Below are 20,764 nucleotides of genomic sequence, written 5' to 3' on the forward strand. Positions count from 1 at the left end.
CCACATTCTATTTCACATGCAATTACATTCCATTCCAGATTCCATTCCACATTCCATTCCATTGCATTTCGGTTTGCATTCCAAATAGCATTCCATTCCATTCCACATTCCATCCCATTCCATTCAGTGTTCCTTTTCATTTCTTTCCATTCCATTCTATTCGAAATTGCATTCCATTCCCTTCCATTCCATTCCACATTCTATTCTATTTCCATTCCATTGCATTCCACATTCCGTTCCGCAGTCCACTCCAGTTCTTTCCACATTCCATTCCACATTCCTTTCCATTCTATCCCATTCCACTTTCCTTTCCATTCCATTCCACATTCCATTCCATTCCATTTCACATTCCATTCCGTTCCACAATCCATTACATTTTCCATTCCATTCCACAGTCCATACCATATTCCATTCCACATTCCATTCTCTTCCACGTTCCATTTTACATTCCATTCCACATTCCACCCCATTACACCTTCCATTCCTATTTCCATTCCTTTCCATACCAGGTTCTATTCCATATTCCATTCCATTCCATTCCATCCATTTCCACATTCCATTTCCTTCCATTCCACTTTCCATTCCACATTCCATTCCATTTCATTCCACATTCCATTCCATTCCATTCTACATTCCATTCCACATTCCACTCCATTCCATTTAACTTTTCAGTCCGTTCCATTCCATTCCAATTTCCATTCCACTTTCCCCTCCATTCCATTTCATATTCCATTGCATTCCATTCTATTCCATTCCATTCCACATTCCATTCCATTCCACATTCCATTCCACATTCCATTCCTCTCCATTTCATATTCCATTAAATTCCATTCCATTCCATTCCACATTCCATTCCAATTTCATTTCACTTTCCATTCCACGTTCCATTCCATTTTCAATTCCACGTGCCATTCCACAGTGCATTCCACATTTCATTCCATTACATTCCATTCCACATTCCATTCCACATGCCATTCCACTCCATTTCACATTCTATTAAATTCCATTCCATTCCATTCCACATTCCTTTCCCATTCCATTTCACATTCCATTCCACATTTCTTTCCACGTTCCATTGCATGTTCCATTCCAAATTACATTCCAGATTTCATTCCATTGCATTTCATATTCCATTCCACATTCCATTCTATTCCATTCGACATTCCATTCCACTTTCCATTCCATTCCATTCCACATTCCATTCCATTCTTTCCACATTCCTTTCCATTCCATTCCACATTCCATTCTACATTCCATTCTACTTTCCATTACGCATTCCATTCCATGTTCCATTCCACATTCCATTCTACTTTCCATTACGCGTTCCATTTCATTCCATTCCTCGTTACATTCCACATTCCATTGCATTCCATTCCATATTTCACTCCATTCCATTCCACACTCCGTTCCATTCCATTCCACTTGCCATTACACATTCCTTTCCATTGAATTTCACTTTCGTTTCCACATTCCATTCCATTCCATTCCACACTCCATTGCACATTCCATTCCATTCCATTCCACATTGCGTTCCACATTCAATTTCACAATCCATTCCACAATCCACTGCAATCCATGTTCCATTTCACATTCCATTCCACATTCCAATTTATTTCACATTCCATTCCACATACCATTCAACGTTCCATTACACTTTCAATTCAATTCCATTCCACATTCCATTCCATTCCATTCCTCTTTCCATTCCATTCTGCCTTCTATTCCACATTTGATTCCAGATTCCATTCCATTCTATTTCACATTCCATTCCGTTCCATTCCATTCCACATTGCATTCCATTCCAATCCATTCCACATTCCTTTCCATTCCACTCCATATTCCATTCAATTCCATTCCACATTCGATTCCACATTCCATTCCATTCCATTCCACATTCCATTCCATTTAATTCCATTCCATATTCCATTCCATTCCATTCCATTCCATTCCACTTTCCGTTCCATTCCATTCCACGTTACATTTCATTCCATTCCACTTTCCATTCCACACTCCATTCCACATTCCATTCCGAGTTCCATTCCAGTCCGTTCCACATTCCTTTCCATTCCATTCCACATTCCATTCAATTCCATTCCACATTCCATTCCACATCCCATTCCATTCCATTCCATATTCCAATCCACATTCAATTACGTTCCATTTCACATTCCATTCCATTCCAATCCATTCCACATTCCATTCCATTCCATTCCACATTCCATTCTACGTTCCATTCCACATTCCATTGCAGATTCCATTCCACCTTCCATTGCACATTCCTTTCTAAGTTCCATTACAGATTACATTCCTTTCCATTCCTCGTTACATTCCATATTCCATTCCACGTTACATTCCATATTCCATTCCATTTCATTCCAGGTTCCATTCCATTCCTTTCCACATTCCATTCCATTCTTTTTGACTTTCCATTCCCCGTTTTATTCCAGTTTCCTTTCCACATTCCATTCAACGTTCCATTCCATTCCATCCCACGTTATATTCCATTGTATTCCACGTTCCATTCCACATTCCATTTCTCATTCGATTCCACCTTCCATTCCATTCCATTCCACATTCCATTGCTTTCCATTCCAATTTCATTTCCCTTCACTTCCACATTCCATTCCATTCTATTCCACATTGCAATCTAAACCATTGCGAATTCCATTCCATTCCATTCCACTTTCGATTCCATTGTTTTCCACTTTCCATTCCATTCCATTCCACATTCTGTTATCTTCCATTCCACATTCTATTCCATTCCACATTCGATTCCACATTCCATTACCTTCCATTCCACATTCGATTCCACTTTACATTACCTTCCATTCCATATTCTTTTCCATTCAATTTCACATTCCATTCCACTTTCCATTCCACGTTCCATTTAGCGTTCCCTTCCATTCCATTCCATTTCATTCCGGATTCGATTCCATTCCATTCCGCATTCTATCCCACATTCCATTCCATTCCATTCCAGATTTCATTCCTCATTACTTTACATTCCTTTCCACTTTCCACTCCATTCCATTCCACATTCCATTCCATTCCATTCCAGATTAATTTCCGCATTCCATTCCAAGTTCCACTCCGCATTCCATTCCACGATCCATTCCGTTCCATTTCATTGCATTCCACGTTGGATTCCACATTCCATTACACATTCCATTCCACATTCCATTCCAATCCATTCCACATTCCATTCCACATTCCTTTCCACATTTCATTACACATTCCATTCCATTGCACGTTCGATTCAACATTCAATTCCACATTCTATTCCACTACATTCCACTTTGCATTCCATTGTTGTCCTCATTCCATTCCCCATTCCATTCCACTCCATTTAAAAATTCCATCCCATTCCACTCGACATTCCATTACTCCTTCCATGTCATTCCACATTCCATTCCACACCCAATTCTATTCCATTCCACATTCCTTTCCACATTCGGTTGCATTGCATTCCACGTTCCATTCCACGTTCCATTCCACATTCAATTCCACATTCCATTCCTTATTCCATTCCATTTCATTGCATTCCATTCCATATTCCATTCCACATTCCATTCCAATGCATTCCACATTCCATTCCACTTTGTATTCAATTACGTTCAATATACTATTCCATTCCGTTCCACATTAAATTCCATTCCAATCCACATTTCATTCCATTCCATTCCATTCCACATTCCATTGCATTCCATTCCACATTCCACATTCCATTCCACGTTCCATTCCACGTTCCATTCCATGTTGCATTCCATTCCATTTCACATTGCATTCCACATTCCGTTGCAGTCCTTTCCAAGTTCCATTCCATTCCTCATTCCATTCCACATTCCATTCCATTCCATTCCACATTCCACTCCATTCTATTCCACATTCCATTCCATTCCATTCCCCATTCCATGCCATTCCATTCCCCATTGCATTAAATTCCATTCCACATTCCCTTCCACATTTCATTTCCCATTCCATTAGACGTGCCATTCCACTTTCCTTTCCACGTTCCAATCCACATTCCATTCCACATTCCATTCCACATTCCATTCCATTGCATTCCACATTCCATTCCATTCCATTCCATTCCATTTTCCATTCCATTCCACATTCCGTTCCATTTCATTCCACTTTCCATTCCATTCCATTCCATTCTATTCCAAATTCCATTCCATTCCACATTCCGTTACATTTCATTCCACATTCAATTCCATATTCCTTTCCATGCCATTCCACGCTCCATTCCATTTTCGTTTCCATTCCATTCCACATTCCAATACATTTCATTCCACATTCCTTTCCATTCCATATTCCACTCCAATCCATTCCTCATTCCATTCCATTCCATTCCTCATTCCATTCCATTCCACACACCATTCATTTGCATTACACTCCACATTCCATTCGATTCAACATTCCATTGCACATTCCATTATATTCCACATTGCATTCTACGTTCTATTCCCTTCCATTCCATTTAATTCAATTCCACATGAAATTCCATTCCATTCCATTCCACATAGTATTCCAAAGAATTCCACAATCCATTCCATTCCATTCCATTCCATTCCGTTCCATTCCATTCCACATTCTGTTCCCTTCCATTCCATTCCAGATTCCTTTCCATTCCATTCCATGCCACATTCCATTCCACTCCATTCCACATTCCATTGCATTCCATTCCAAATTCCATTCCATTACACATTCCGTTCCACATTACTTTCCACTCCAAATTCCATTCCACATTACATTCTATTCCATTCCATTCTATTCCACATTCCATTCAATTCCTTTCCATTTCACATACCATTCCATTCCATCTCGCATTCCATTCCATTGCATTCCACGTTCCTTTCCTTTCCATTTCACATTCCTTTCCATTCCATTTCATATTCCATTCCATTCCATTCTAAATTCCAATCCTTTCCGTTCCACATTCCATTCCATTCCATTCCTAATTCCATTTCATTCGTTTCCAGATTCCATTCAACTTTCCATTCCATTACATTCCACATTCCATTACACATTCCATTCCATTCCATTCCGCATTCCTTTCCACATTCAGTTCCATCTGATTATATTCCACATTCCATTCCATTCCCTTCCACATTCCATTCCATTCCATTCCACAGTCCATTCCATTCCAAATTCCATTCCATTCCACAGTCCATTCCATTCCAAATTCCATTCCATTCCACATTGCATTCCACATTCCATTCCATTCCATTCCACATTCCATTCCCTTAAATTCCACATTCCATTCCATTCCATTCCACTTTCCATTCCATTCCATTACACATTCCATTCCATTACATTCCACATTCCATTCCTTTCCACAGTGAATTCCATTCCATTCCACATTCCATTACTTTCCACATTCATTTCCATTCCATTGGACATTGAATTCCATTCGACATTGCATTCCACATTCCATTCCATTCCACATTCCATTCCACTTTGCATTCCATTCCAATGCGCGTTCCATTCCATTCCACATTGCATTCCATTCCACACTCCATTTCACATTCTATTCCATTGCATTCCATTCGGTTTCTTTCCATTCCACATTCAGTTCCATTCCATTCTAATCCAGATTTAATTCCATTCCATTCTATTCCACATTCCATTCCACTCCACATTCCATTCCATTCCACATTCCATACCATTCCACATTCCATTCCCTTCCATACGATTCCTCTTTCCTTTCCATTGCATTCCACCTTCCATTCCACGTTCTATTCCCTTTTCCATTCCATACCATTCCCCATTGCATTCCATTCCATTCGACATTTGATTCCATTCCACCTTCCATTCCATTCCGTTCCACATTTTATTCCATTTTCCATTCTGTACCATTACCCATTCCATTCTATTCCATTTGACATTCCATTCCACATTCCATTCCATTCCATTCCACATTACATTCCAGTTTCCTTTCCATTCCATTCCACGTTCCATTCCACATTCCTTTCCATTCCATTGCAGTGCTCTCTCCATTCCTTTCCATTCCATTCCAGTCCTCTCCCCATTCCATTCCATTCCATTCCACATTCCATTCCATTCCATTCCTTTCCACATTTCGTTCCATTCCTAATTCCATTCCATTCCATTCTATATTCCATTCCACTTTCCATTCCATTCCATTCCACATTCCATTTCATTGCAATGCATTCCATTCCATTCCATCTTCGATTCCATTGTATTTCATTCCACATTCCATTCCATTGCAATCCACATTCCATTCAATGCCATTTCACATTCCATTCCATTCCATTCCACATTCCTTTCCACTTTCTATTCGATTCCATTGCACTTTTCATTCAACGTTCCATTCCACTTTCTATTCCATGTTGCATTCTGTGATCCATTCCACTTTCCATTCTACCTTCCATTCCATTCCATTCCACTTTCTATTCCATTTTCTGTTCCATACCATTCCCCATTCCATTCCATTCCATTCGACATTCGATTCCATTCCACCTTCCGTTCCATTCTGTTCCACGTTGTATTCCATTTTCCATTCCATACCATTCCCCATTCCATTCTATTCCATTTGACATTCCATTCCACATTCCATTCCATTCCACTTTACATTCCACTTTCCTTTCCATTCCATTCCACACTCCATTCCACATTCCTTTCCATTCCATTGCAGTGCTCTCTCCATTCCATTCCATTCCATTCCAGTCCTCTCTCCATTCCATTCCATTCCATTCCACATTCCATTCCATTCCATTCCTTTCTACATTTCGTTCCATTCCAAATTCCATTCCATTCCATTCTATGTTCCATTCCACTTTCCATTCCATTCCATTCCACATTCCATTTCATTGCAATGCATTCCATTCCATTCCATATTTGATTCCGTTTTATTGCATTCCACATTCCATTCCATTGCAATCCACATTCCATTCAATACCATTTCACATTCCATTCCATTCCATTCCACGTTCCATTCAATCCCATTCCACTTTTCATTCAACGTTCCATTACACATTCTATTCCATGTTGCATTCTGTGATCCATTCCACTTTCCATTCTACATTCCATTCAATTCCAATCCACATTCCATTCTATTCCATTCCAAATTCCATTCCATTCCGTATTCCATTCCACATTCCATTCCAATTCATTTGGCATTCCATTCCTTCCCATTCCACATTCAATTCCATTTCATTCGGCATTCCATTGCATTCCATTCCACATTCCTTTCCTTTCCATTCCACATTCCATTCCATTCCTTTCCATTCAACATTCCATTCCGCAATCCATTCCTCTCCATTCCACTTTCCATTCCACATTCCATTCCATTGCATTCCACATTCCATTCCTCATTCCATTCCATTCCATTCCACAATCCATTCCACATTAAATTCCACCCTATTTCAAATTCCATTCCATTCCATTCCACATTCCATTCCATTCCATTCCACATTCCATTCCATTTCATTTCATATTGCTTTCCATTCCATTCCATTCCATATTCCATTCCATATTCAATTCCTTTCCACTTTCCTTTCCACATTCCATTCCACCTTCCATTCCACATTCCATTCCACATTCCATTCCCCTTTCCATTCCATTCCATATTGTATCCCACATTCCATTCCATTCCATTCCGCATTGCATTATTATCCATTCCACATTCCATTCCACTCCATTCCATATTCTATTACACATTCCATTCCGTTGCATTCCACATTCAATATCACATCAAATTCCCTTCCATTCCGCCTTCCATTCTATTGCATTCCACATTTCATTCCATTTCACATTCCTTTCCATTCTTTCGGCATTCCATTCCTTTCCATTCCACATTCCATTCCACATTCCATTCCATTCCATTCAACATTCCATTCCATTCCATTCCACTTCCCTTTCCATTCCATTCCATTCCAATTCATTCGAGATTCCATTCCATTCCATTCCACATTCCTTTCCACATTCTACTCCTTTCCATTCCATTTCACATTCCATTCCATTCCATTCTACAATCTAATCAATTCCATTCCTTTCAACATTTCCTTCCATTCCACATTCCATTCCATTCCATTAGGCATTCCATTCCATTCCATTGCAAATTCCTTTCCATTCCCTTCCACATTTCATTCCATTCCATTCCTTTCCACAATCCATTCCACATGTCATTCCATTGCCTTCTACTTTCCATTCAACTTTCCATTCAATATTCCAATGCACATGTCATTCCATTTCATTCCACGTTCCATTGCACTTTCCAATCCATTCCATTCCACTTTCTGTTCCATTTCATTCCACATACAATGCCACATTACATTCCATTCCTTTCCACATTCCATTCAACATTCCATTTCATTCCATTCCACATTTCATTGCACATTCCTTTCCATTCAGTTCCACATTCCACTGAACATTCCATTTCATTCCATTCCTCATTTTATTCCAGATTCCTTTCCATTCCTTTCCACATTCCATTCCGTATTCCATTCCATTCCATTGCACTTTGCATTCCATTCTATTCCACATTCCATTCTGTTCCCTTCCAAATTCCATTAGATTTCTTTCCACCTTCCATTCCTCATTAAATTCAATTCCATACCACATTGCATTCCATTCCATTCCACATTCCATTACATTCGATTCCACATTCCATTCCATTCCCTTCTACACTCCATTCCAAATTCCTTTCCTTACCATTACACCTTACATTCTCTTCCATTCCACATTCCATTCCATTCCATTCTGCATTCCATTTCACATTCCATTCCATTCCTTTCCACATTCTATTCCATGTTCCTTTCCACGTTCCATTCCAATCCATTGCACTTTCCATTCCACATTCCATCCCATTCAATTCCACATTCCACTCCAAATTGCATTCCATTCCATTCCATTCCACATTGCATTCCATTCCATTCCGCATTCCATTCCATTCCATTCCCTGTTCCTTTCCATTCCATTGCAAATTCCATTGAATTCCATTGCACATTCCATTGAATTCCATTCCACTCCATTCCACATTCCATTCCATTCCATTACATTCCATTTTCCATTCCATTCCATTCCACATTCCATTCCAATCCACATTCCATATCATTCCATTCCATTCCACTTTCCATTCCATACCAGACCATTTTCCATTCCATTTTATTCCATTCCATTCTATTCCACATTCTAGTCCACATTCCATTCCATTCCTTTCCACATTCCACTCCATTCAAATCCACTTTCCATTCCATTCCATTTCACATTCCATTATATTCTGTTCCGGTCCATTCCACATTCCATTCCATTCCATTCCACATTCCATTACCTGTTCCATTCCACGTCCCATTCCACGTTCCTTTACACTTTCCGTTACATGTTCCATTCCATGTTCCTTTCCACATTCGGATCCACGTTCTGTTCCACGTTCCATTCCCCATTTCATTCCATTCCATTCCACATTCCATTCCAAATTCCATTCCATGCCATTCCACATTCCATTCTACTCCATTCCACATTCCATTCCACATTCAATTCCATTCTATTCTGTTCCACATTCCATTGCATTTCATTCGGCATTCCATTGCATTCCATTCTACATTCCATTCCGCAATCCATTCCATTGCATTCCATTCCATTCCAAATTCCATTCCACATTCCATTCCACATTCCATTCCAAATTCCATTCCATTCCATTCCACATTCCATTCCATTCCATTCCATTCCATTCCACATTCCATTCCATTCCATTCCACCATCCATTCCATTCCACATACCATTCCATTTCATTCGGCATTCCATTCCATTCTATTACACATTCCATTCCACATTCCATTCCAATGCATTCCATTCCATTCCAGATTCCACTCCACATTCCATTTCACATTCCATTCCCTTCCATTCCACATTCCATTCCCTTCCATTCCACATTCCATTCCATTCCATTCCACACTCCATTACATTTCTTCGGCATTCCATTCCATTCCATTACACATTCAATTCCACTTTCTATTCCATTCCACATTGCATTCCATTCCATTACAAGTTCCATTCCACATTCCATTCCATTGCATTCCACATTCCATTCCACATTCCGTTCCAGATTCCATTCCAATGCATTCCACATTCCATTTCACGTTCCATTCCACAGTCCATTCAACAATCCTTTCCATGTTCCATTCCATTCCATTCCACGTTCCACTCCTGTTTCCATTCCTTTCCATTCCACGTTCCGTTCCACTTTTCATTGCACATTCCATTCCACAAACTATTTCACGTTCCATTTGATGTTCAGTTCCACATTCCATACCATTCCATTCAATGTTCCATTCCACATCCCATTCCACATTCCGTTCCAGAATCCAGTGCGTTCCATTCCATTCCATTCCACGTTCCATTCCACTTTCCTTTCCTCATTCATTTCCACATTCCATTCCATTGCATTCCACATTCCACTCCAATCCATTCCACGTTTCATTTCGCGTTGCATTCCGCATTCTATTCCACAATAAATTCCACGTTCCATTCCATTCTATTCCACGTTCCACTCTGCTTTCCATTCTTTTACATTCCACGTTCCATTCCACATTCCATTGCATGTTCCATTCCACAATCCATTCGGTTCCATTCCACATTCCTTTCCTTTCCATTCCATTCCGTTCTACATTCCATTGCATTCCATTCTGCATTCCATTGCATTCCATTCCACATTCCTATCCTTTCCTTTCGAAATTCCATGCAATTCTATTCTATTCCACTTTCCATTCCTTTCCTTTGCACATTCCATAACATTCCATTCCATTCCATTCCACTTTCCACTCCTTTCCATTCTACATTCCAATTTATTCCATACCACATTCCAATCCATTCCATTCCATTCCATTCCACATTCCATTCCCTTCCATTCCACATTCCTTTCCATTCCATTCCACATTCCATTCCACATTACATTGCATTCCACATTCCATTCCACCTTCCATTCTTTTCCATTACACGTAACATTCCATTCAAAAACACATTCCATTCCATTCCATTCCCTTACACTCCACATTCCATTGCATTCCATTTCACGTTCCATTCCACATTGATTTCCATTCCAGTAAATTCCACATTCCATTCCATTCCTCTTTCCATGCCAATGCATTCCACATTCCATTCCATTCCATTCCATTCCATTCCATTCCACATTACTTACCATTCCTTTCTATTCCACATGCCATTCTTTCCCATTATACATTCCATAACATTCCATTCCATTCCACATTCTATTACTTTCCATTCTACATTCCATTCCATTCCATTCCATTCCACATTGCAATCCATTCCATTCCATTAGATTCCAGATTCCATTCCCTTTCATTCCACATTCCTTTCCATTCCATTCCATATTCCATTCCACGTTCCATTCCACTTTCCATTCCATTTCATTCCGTTACACATTCCATTGCACGTTCCATTCCAATTTCTATTACATTCCATTCCACATTTCATTCCATTCCATTTCACATTCCATTCCTTTCCATTCCACATTACATACCACATTCCATTCCACCTTCCATTCCAGGTTTCATTCCACGTTCCAGTCCACGTTCCTTTGCAGTCCATTCCACGTTCCATTCCACATTCCATTCCACATTCCATTCCACATTCCATTGCTTTCCATTCCACATTCCATTCCACTTTCCATTTCGTTACACTCCACATTCCATTCCACATTGCATTTCTCATTCCATTCCACATTCCATTGCACAATCCATTCCACATTCCTTTCCACTTTCCATTATACATTCAATGCCACATTCCATTCCATTCCACATTGCATTCCTTTCCAGTACACATTCCATTTCCCATTCCATTCCATTCCATTTAAACATTCCTTTCCATTCCTTTCCACTTTCCATTCCACTGTCCATTCCATTCCATTCCATTCCACATTCCATTCCATTCCATTCCACATTCCATTCCATATTCCATTCCACATTCCATTCCACATTCCTTTCCTTTCCATTCCCCGTTCCATTCCACGTTCCATTACACATTCCAGTCCACATTCTGTTCCACGTTCCATTCCATTCCATTCCACGTTCCATTCCACATTCCATTCCATTCCATTCGTCATTCCATACCATTCCATTTCTTTCCATTCCGCATTCCATTCCATTCCACATTCTATTCCACATTCCTTTCAATTCCATTCCACATTCCATTCCACATTCCATTCCAACCATTCCACATTACATTCCACATTACATTTCACGCTGCATTCCACATTCCATTCCCCGTTCCATTCCACGTTCCCTTCCAAGTTCCATTCCACGTTCCATTCCATTGCATTCCACGTTCCATTGCACATTCCATTCCATTCCATTCCACTTTGTTTTCCACATTACGTTCCATATTCCATTCCACTTTCTGTTCCATTCCATTCCCATTCCTTTCATTCCATTCCACTTTCCACGCACATTCCATTACATTCCATTCCACATTCAATCCCATTCCATTTTACATTCCTTTCCACATTGCCTTGCATTCCATTCCACAGTCCATTCCACATTCTATTCCACGTTCCATTCCATTCCATTCCGTGTTCCACCCTACTTTTCATTCCTTTCCATTACACGTTCCATTCTCCATTCCATTGCACATTCCATTCCATGTTCCTATCCACATTCCATTCCAAGTTCCATTCCACCTTCCATTCCACATTGCACTCCACGTTCCATTCCATACCATTCCACGTTCCATTCCACATTTCAATCCATTCCATTCCACGTTCCAATCCATTCCATTCCACTTTCTATTCCACATTCCATTCCACAATCCATTCCGTACCATTCCATTCCATTCCACGTTCCATTCTACATTCCATTCCACATTAAATTCCACAAACCATTCCGTTCCATTTCACATTCCATTACACTTTTCTTTCTACTTTCCATTCCACATTCCTTTCCATTTCATTCAATTCCATTCCACATTCTATTCTCATTCCATTCCATATTCTATGACATTCCGTTCCACATTCCATTGCACATTCCATTCCACAGTCCATTCCATTCCATTCCACTATCCATTCCACATTCCATTAAACATTCCGTTCCATTCCATTCGACATTCCATTGCACTTTTCATTCCATTCCATCTCATTTTCCATTCCACATTCCATTGCACATTCCATTCCACGTTCCATTCCACATTCTGTACCACGTTCCATTCCATTCCATTATAGGTTCCGTTCCACATTCCATTCCATTAAATTCCACTTTGCATTCTGCTCTCATTTGCATATTCCATTCCGTGTTCCATTCCACGTTCCATTCCTTTCCATTCCACGTTATATTTCTCTTTGCATTCCATTCCAATTTCCATTTCACATTTCATTCTACATTCCATTCCACATTGCTCTCCGTTCCATTCCATGTACCACTCCACATTCCATTCCGCATTCCATTCCATATTCCTTTCCATTCCATTCCACATTCCATTCCATTCCATTCCATTCCACATTCCATTCCATTCCATTCCACATTCCATTCCATTCCATTCCATTCCACATTCCCTTCCGCATTCCTTTCCATTCCATACCACATTCCATTCCACATTCCATTGCATTCCATTACACTTTCCATTCAACCTTCCAATCCATTCTATTCCACATTCAATTCCATTGCATTCCACATTCCTTTCCACATTCCTTTCCACCTTCCATTCCATTCCATGCAACGCTCCATTCCATCTTCCATTTCACCTTCCATTCCAAGTTCCATTCCACTCCATTCCACGTTCCATTCCGCATTCCACTCCACATTTCATTCCACATTTCATTAAACATTCCATTCTACATTCCATTCTATTCCATTCCACGTTCCATTCCACTTTCCTTTCCACATTCCATTCCACATTCCATTACACGTTCCATTACACGTTCCATTCCATTCCATTCCACATTACTTTCCATTCCATTCCACATTCCAGTCTTCATTCCATTCCATTCCACAATCCATTCCATTCCATTCCACATTCCATTCCATTCCATTCCACATTCCATTCTTCATTCCATTCCATTCCATTCCAAATTCCATTCAATTCCCTTCCACCTTCCATTCCACATTCCATTCTATTCCATTCCACATTTCATTCCACATTGAATTCAACACTGCATTCCACATTACATTCCCCTTTCCATTCCACGTTCCATTCCAGGTTCCGTTCTACGTTCCATTCAGTTCCATTCCACGTTCCATTGCACATTCCTTTCCATTCCCGTCTACTTTCTATTCCACATTCTGTTCCACGTTCCATTCCACATTCCATTCCGTTGCATTCCAAATTCCATTCCATTCCATTCCACATTTCATTCCACATTGCCTTGCATTGTATTCCACATTCCATTCCACATTACATTCCAATCCATTCCACATTCCTTTTCACGGTCCGTTTCACAGTCCATTGCTCATTCCATTCCATGTTCCATTCCATTCCATTTCATGTTCCACTCCACTTTGCATTTCTTTCCTTTCCACTTACTTTAACACATTCCATTGCACATTCCAATGCATGTTCCATTCCACAGTGCATTCCACATTCCCTTCCATGTTCTATTACAAGTTCCATTCCATTTCATTCCACTTTCCATTCAACATTGCATTACAACCAATTCCACATTCCATTACATTCCATTCCACCTTGCATTCCACATTCCATTCCACAATCCATTCTGTTCCATTCCATTCCATTCCACGTTCCATTCCACGTTCCATTCCACATTCCATTCCACATTCCTTTGCGTTCCATTCCACATTCCATTCCACATTCCTTTCCATATTTCATTCCACATTCCATTCCATTCCATTGCATTCCATCACATTCCATATTCCATTCCACATTCCATTCTACATTCCATTCCGCTCCATTCCACATTCCATTCCACCTTCCATTCTATTCTACGTTACATTCCAGACTCCATTGCATACCATTCCACATTCCGTTCCACATTCCTTTCTATTCCATTCCATGTTCCATTGCACGTTCCATTCCACACTCAATTCCACATTCCATTCCACATTCCATTCCATTCCACATTACATTCCACAATCCATTCCATTGCATTCCACATTCCATTCCACATTCCATTCCACTTTCCATTCCACATTCCATTCCACATTCCATTCCCTTGCCTTCCACATTCCATTCCTATCCATTCCACATTCCATTTCACTTTCCATTGTGCAGTCTATTCCACAATCCATTCCACATTCCATTCCATTCCTTTCCACGTTGCACTCTGCTTTGCATTCCTATCCATTTCCGTTCCATTCCGCTGCATTGCACTCCACTCCATTCAGTTCCATTTCTCTCCACTCCACTCTACTCTATTCCATTCCTCTCAATTCCATTCCATTCCACTCATTGCTAATACACTCCAATCCACTCCACTCCACCCCATTCCATTCCATTACCCTCTACTTCATTGCATTTCATTCCTTTCCATTCCACTCCACTCCACTTGACTCCTTTACACTCCATTCCACTCGAGTCCACTCCAATCCTGTCCAGTCCACTCTGTTCCTCTGCATTCCACTATACTACACTCCACTCCACACCATAGCATTCCATTCAACTGCACTCTATACCATTCTATTACAATCAATTCCCCTCCCCTCCATTCCATTCCACTGCACTCCACTCCACACTACTTCTCACCATTTAATACTGCTTCATTCCAATCCAATGCAATCCACTAAACTCCACTCCTCTCCATTCTATTCTATTCCACTGCATTACACACCATTCCATTATAATCCATTGCAATCCACTGAACTCCGTTCAGCTCCATTCCACTCCAATCTGCTCCATAACATTTAATACTACTCCATTCCATTCCACTCCATTCCACTTCACACCACTCCACTACATGCCATTCCACTGCACTCCACTCCACTCCACTACATTGCATTCCACTCCATACCATTTAACTCCATTCCACTCCACTCCATTCCATTCCATTTCACTGCACTCCTTTCCACTCCACTCTACTCCATTCCACTCCATTGCATTGCCGTCCGTTCCACTCCACTCCATTCCATTCCATTCCACTTCACTCCACTCCATTCCACTCTAGTTCATTCCACTCCACTTCACTCCATTCTTTTCCATTCCATTCCAATTCACTCCACTCCATTCCAATCCATTCGACTCCATTCTGCTTCACTTCACTCCAATCAATTCCATTCATTTCCATTCCACTCCATTCCATTCCATTCCTCTTTACTCCATTTCAATCCACTTCATTGCATTCCACTTCATTACACACCACTCCATTGCACTCCAGTCAACTCCATTTCATTACATGCCATTCCATTCCACTCCACGCTATTCCAGTGCACACCACTCCACTCAACCCTATTCTATTCCACTCCACTCCGTTCCATTCCACTCCACTCCATTCCATTCCATTCCACTGCACTGCACTCCACTCCACTCCACCCCACACCACTCAATTTAATTGCACTCCATTCTGTTCCACTCACTCCACTCCACTCCAATACTTTCCACTGCACTCTATTCCATTCCACTCCCCTCCACTGAACTCCAAACCTGTCCCTTCCATTCCATTCCACTACGGAAAACTCCATTTCTCTCCACTCCACTCTACACCACTCCATTCCACTCCAGTCCACTCCTTTCCATTCCACTTCACTCCATTCCATTCCATTCCACTTCACTCCACTCCATTCCACTCTACTCCACTCCATTCCACTCTACTCCACTCCATTCCATTCCATTCCACTCCACTCCACTCCATTCCAATCCATTCCACTCCATTCCACTCCCCGAAATTCCATTCCATTCCATTCCATTCCATTCTTTTAAATTCCTTTCCAATCCATTCCACTGCATTCCATTCCATCCACTCCACTCCACTCCATTCAAGTACATTCCATTCCACTCCACTCCATTGCATTTAATTCCACTCCACTCCACTGCATTCCTCTCCATTCCATTCCACTTCACTCTGCTCCATTCTATTCCCTTCCATTCCATTGTACTCCATTCCACTCCATTCCATTCTACTCCATTCCACTCCAATCCGCTCTGTTCCAGTCCATTCCACCCCACTCCAGTCCATTGCAATTGATTACACTCCATTCCAGTCCACTTCACTCCATTGCTTTCCATTCCACTCTACTCCATTCCATTCCACTCTTCCCATTCTACTCCATTCCAATCCACTCCACTCCATTCCATTCCTTTCCATTCCACTTCATTCCATTTCAATCCAATCCATTCCAGTCCACTCCACTCCATTCCACACCACTCCACTCCTCTCCACTCAACTTCTTTCCATTCCACTCCACTCCATTCCATTCGGTTGCACTCCATTCCATTCCATTCCACTCCACTCCTCTCCTCTCCATTACATTTTAATCTACTCCATTCCATTCCCTTCCATCCCACTCCATTCCTGTCCACTCCATTCCACTCTATTCCATTCCATTCCGTTCCACAGCACTCCACACCATTCCATTCCAATCCAATCCATCCCACTCCATTCCATTGCAATCCACTCCACTCCACTCTACTCCACTACATTCCATTTCACTCCAATCTATTCCATTCGACTCCACTTCATTGCATTGCATTCCATTCTACTCCTCTCCACACCACTCCACTCCTTTGCATTCTATTCCATTCCATTGCACTCCACTCCACTCCCCTCTATTCCATTCCACTCCATTCCATTCCACTCCACTCCATTCCATTCCACTCCATTCCATTCTATTCCACTCCTCTCCACTTCGTTGCACAGCATTCTATTCATCTCCACATCGCTCCATTCGATTCCATTCCATTCCACTCTACTCCAGTCCATTTAAATCCATTTCACTCCATTCCACTTCACTCCACTCCATTAAATTCCTTTCCACTCCATTCCACTGCACTTCATTCCACTCCATTCCAGTCCTTTCCACTCCAGTTCAGTCCACTCCACTCCACTCCATTCCATTCAATTCCACTACATTACACTACGTTCGATAGCAATCCATTCCACTCCTCTCCATTCCATTCCACTCAACCCTCCTCCATTCCACTCCATTCAATTTAATTCCACTCTCCTCCATTCCACTCCATTCCACTGCACACCATTCCACTCCACTGCATACCATTTCATTCCACTGAACTCCCATCCATTCCACTCCACTCCATTCCACTACACTCCAATCCATTCCATTGCTTTCCACTCCACTCCTCTCCATTCTAATCCCTTCTACTTCATTCCACTTAACTAAATTTCATTTCAGTCCATTCCATTCCATTCTATTCCACTCCTTTCCATTCCAATCCTTTCCAATCCACTCCACTGCATTCCAATCCACTCCACTCCTTTCCATTCCAATCCATTCCACTCCATTCCATTCCACTCCAACCCGTTCCAGTACCCTCCACTCCATTCCACTGCATTCCATTCCACTCCACTCCATTCCATCCCACTTAACTCCATTTCGTTCCTTTCCATTTCATTGCACTCTACTTCCTCCAATCCACTCCATTCCATTCCACTATGTTCCATTCCACTCCATTCCACTCCACTCCATTGTATTTCACTCCTCCCCATTCCACTTCACTCTGCTCCTTTCCATTCCATTCCATTCCATTCCACTGTTCTCCATTCCATTGCATTGCACTTTAATCCATTTCACTCCACTCCTCTCCGTTACATTCCATTCCACTCCACTCCTCTCCATTCCACTGCATTCCCGTCCACTCCACTCCACTGCACTCCATTCCATTCCATTCCACAGCACTCCTTTCCATTCCATTCCAATCCTTTCCACTCCACTCCATTTCACTCTACTCCATTCCATTCCATTTAATTCCACTCCATTCCATTCCACTCCATTACACTTCGCTCAACTGCATTACACTGCACTCCATCCCATTCTATTCCACTGCACTCCATTCCATTGCATTCCAATCCATTCCATTCCACTCCATCTATTCCACTCCACTCCATTCCACTCCACTCCACTCCAGTCCACTCCATTCCTTGCCATTTCACTCCAGTGAACTCCATTTCAATCCACTCCAATCCACTCCACAGCATTTCACGCAATTTTATTCCATTCCATTCCACTCCTTTCCACTACACCCATTCCACTCCATTCCAGTCCATTTCACTCCACTCCACTCCATTCCATTCCAATCCACTGCACTCCACTACATTCCATTCCAATCCATTCCAATCCACTTCATTCCATTCCTCTCAACTCTAGTCCATTCCACTCCACTCCACTGCACCCTACTCCACTCCCCTGCATTCCACTCTACTCCATTCAATTCCATTACGTGCCACTCCATTGCACTCTACTCGCTTCCACAAAATTCCTGTCCACTCCATTCCAAAGCACTCCATTCCGTTCAATTCCACTGCACTCAATTCCATTCCATTCCAATCCATTCCACTCCACTCCATTCTATTCCTCTCCACTCCACTCCACTCCTCTCTACTCCTATCCTCTCCATTCCATTCCCTTCCTTCCCATTCCACTCCATTGCTCTGTACTCCACTCCATTCCATTCCATTCCAATCCATTCCATTCTATTCCATTCCATTCCATTCAACTCCAATCCACTCCACTCCACTAGATTCCATTCCTTTGCACTCCAGTTCATTCCAATCCATTACAGTCCATTCCACTACAATCCACGCCATTCCTTTCCATTCCATTCCATTCCAGTCCTTTCCACTCCAATCAATTCTATTCCACTCCACTCCACTCCATTCCATGCCATTCCATTCCATTCTACTCCACAAACTCCATTCCACTCAAATCCATTCCATTCCACTCCAATCATTTCCATTCCACTCCTTTCGTGTTCATTTCCCTCCATTCCACTCCATTCCATTCCATTCCATTTCACACCACTCCAGTCAATTCCACTCCATTGCACACTCTACTCCATTCCACTCCAATCCCCTCCATTCCAGTTCACTCCCTACCATTCCATTCCACTATACTCCATTCCACTCCATTTCCTTCCTTTCCACTCCATTCCATTCCATTCCACTCCATTGCAGTCCACTCCACTGCACTCCACTCCACTCCATTTCGTTCCACTCCACTTCACTCCACTCCACTCCATTTCATTCCACAATATTCCATTTCCATCCGTTCCATTCCACTTCACTCCATTCCACTCCAGTGCATTCCATTCCATTCCATTCTACTCCGTTCCATTCCACCCCACTCTATTCCACTCCACACCACTCCAATCCATTACATTCCACTCAACTCCATTCCATTCCACTCCACTCCATTCCAATCCATTACACTCTCTTCCACTACACTCCACTCTATTCCTTTCCATTACATTCCATTACACTCCACTCTACTGCTTTGTATTCCACTACATTCCATTAAACTCCATTTCATTAAACTCCTCTCCATTCCAGTCCATGCCACTCCATTCCACTTCACTCCACTCAAATCTATTCCATTCCATTCCACTCCACACCATTCCATTCCATTCCACTGCATTACTCTTTACTCCATTCCATTCGAATCCATTCCACTCCACTCCATTCCGTTGCAATCCACTTCACTCCACTCCACTCCAATTCATTCCACGCTATTCCATTTCCATCCATTCCACTTTACTCCACTCCATTCCACTCTACTGCATTCCTTTCCATTCCACTCCACTCCATTCCATTTCACTCAACTCCATTCCACTCCAATCCACTCCATTCCATTCCATTGCGCTCCAGTTCATTCCAATCCATTACAGTCCATTC

This window comes from Pongo pygmaeus, chromosome 12 (assembly GCF_028885625.2).
Source record: "Pongo pygmaeus isolate AG05252 chromosome 12, NHGRI_mPonPyg2-v2.0_pri, whole genome shotgun sequence".
Taxonomy (NCBI): domain Eukaryota; kingdom Metazoa; phylum Chordata; class Mammalia; order Primates; family Hominidae; genus Pongo; species Pongo pygmaeus.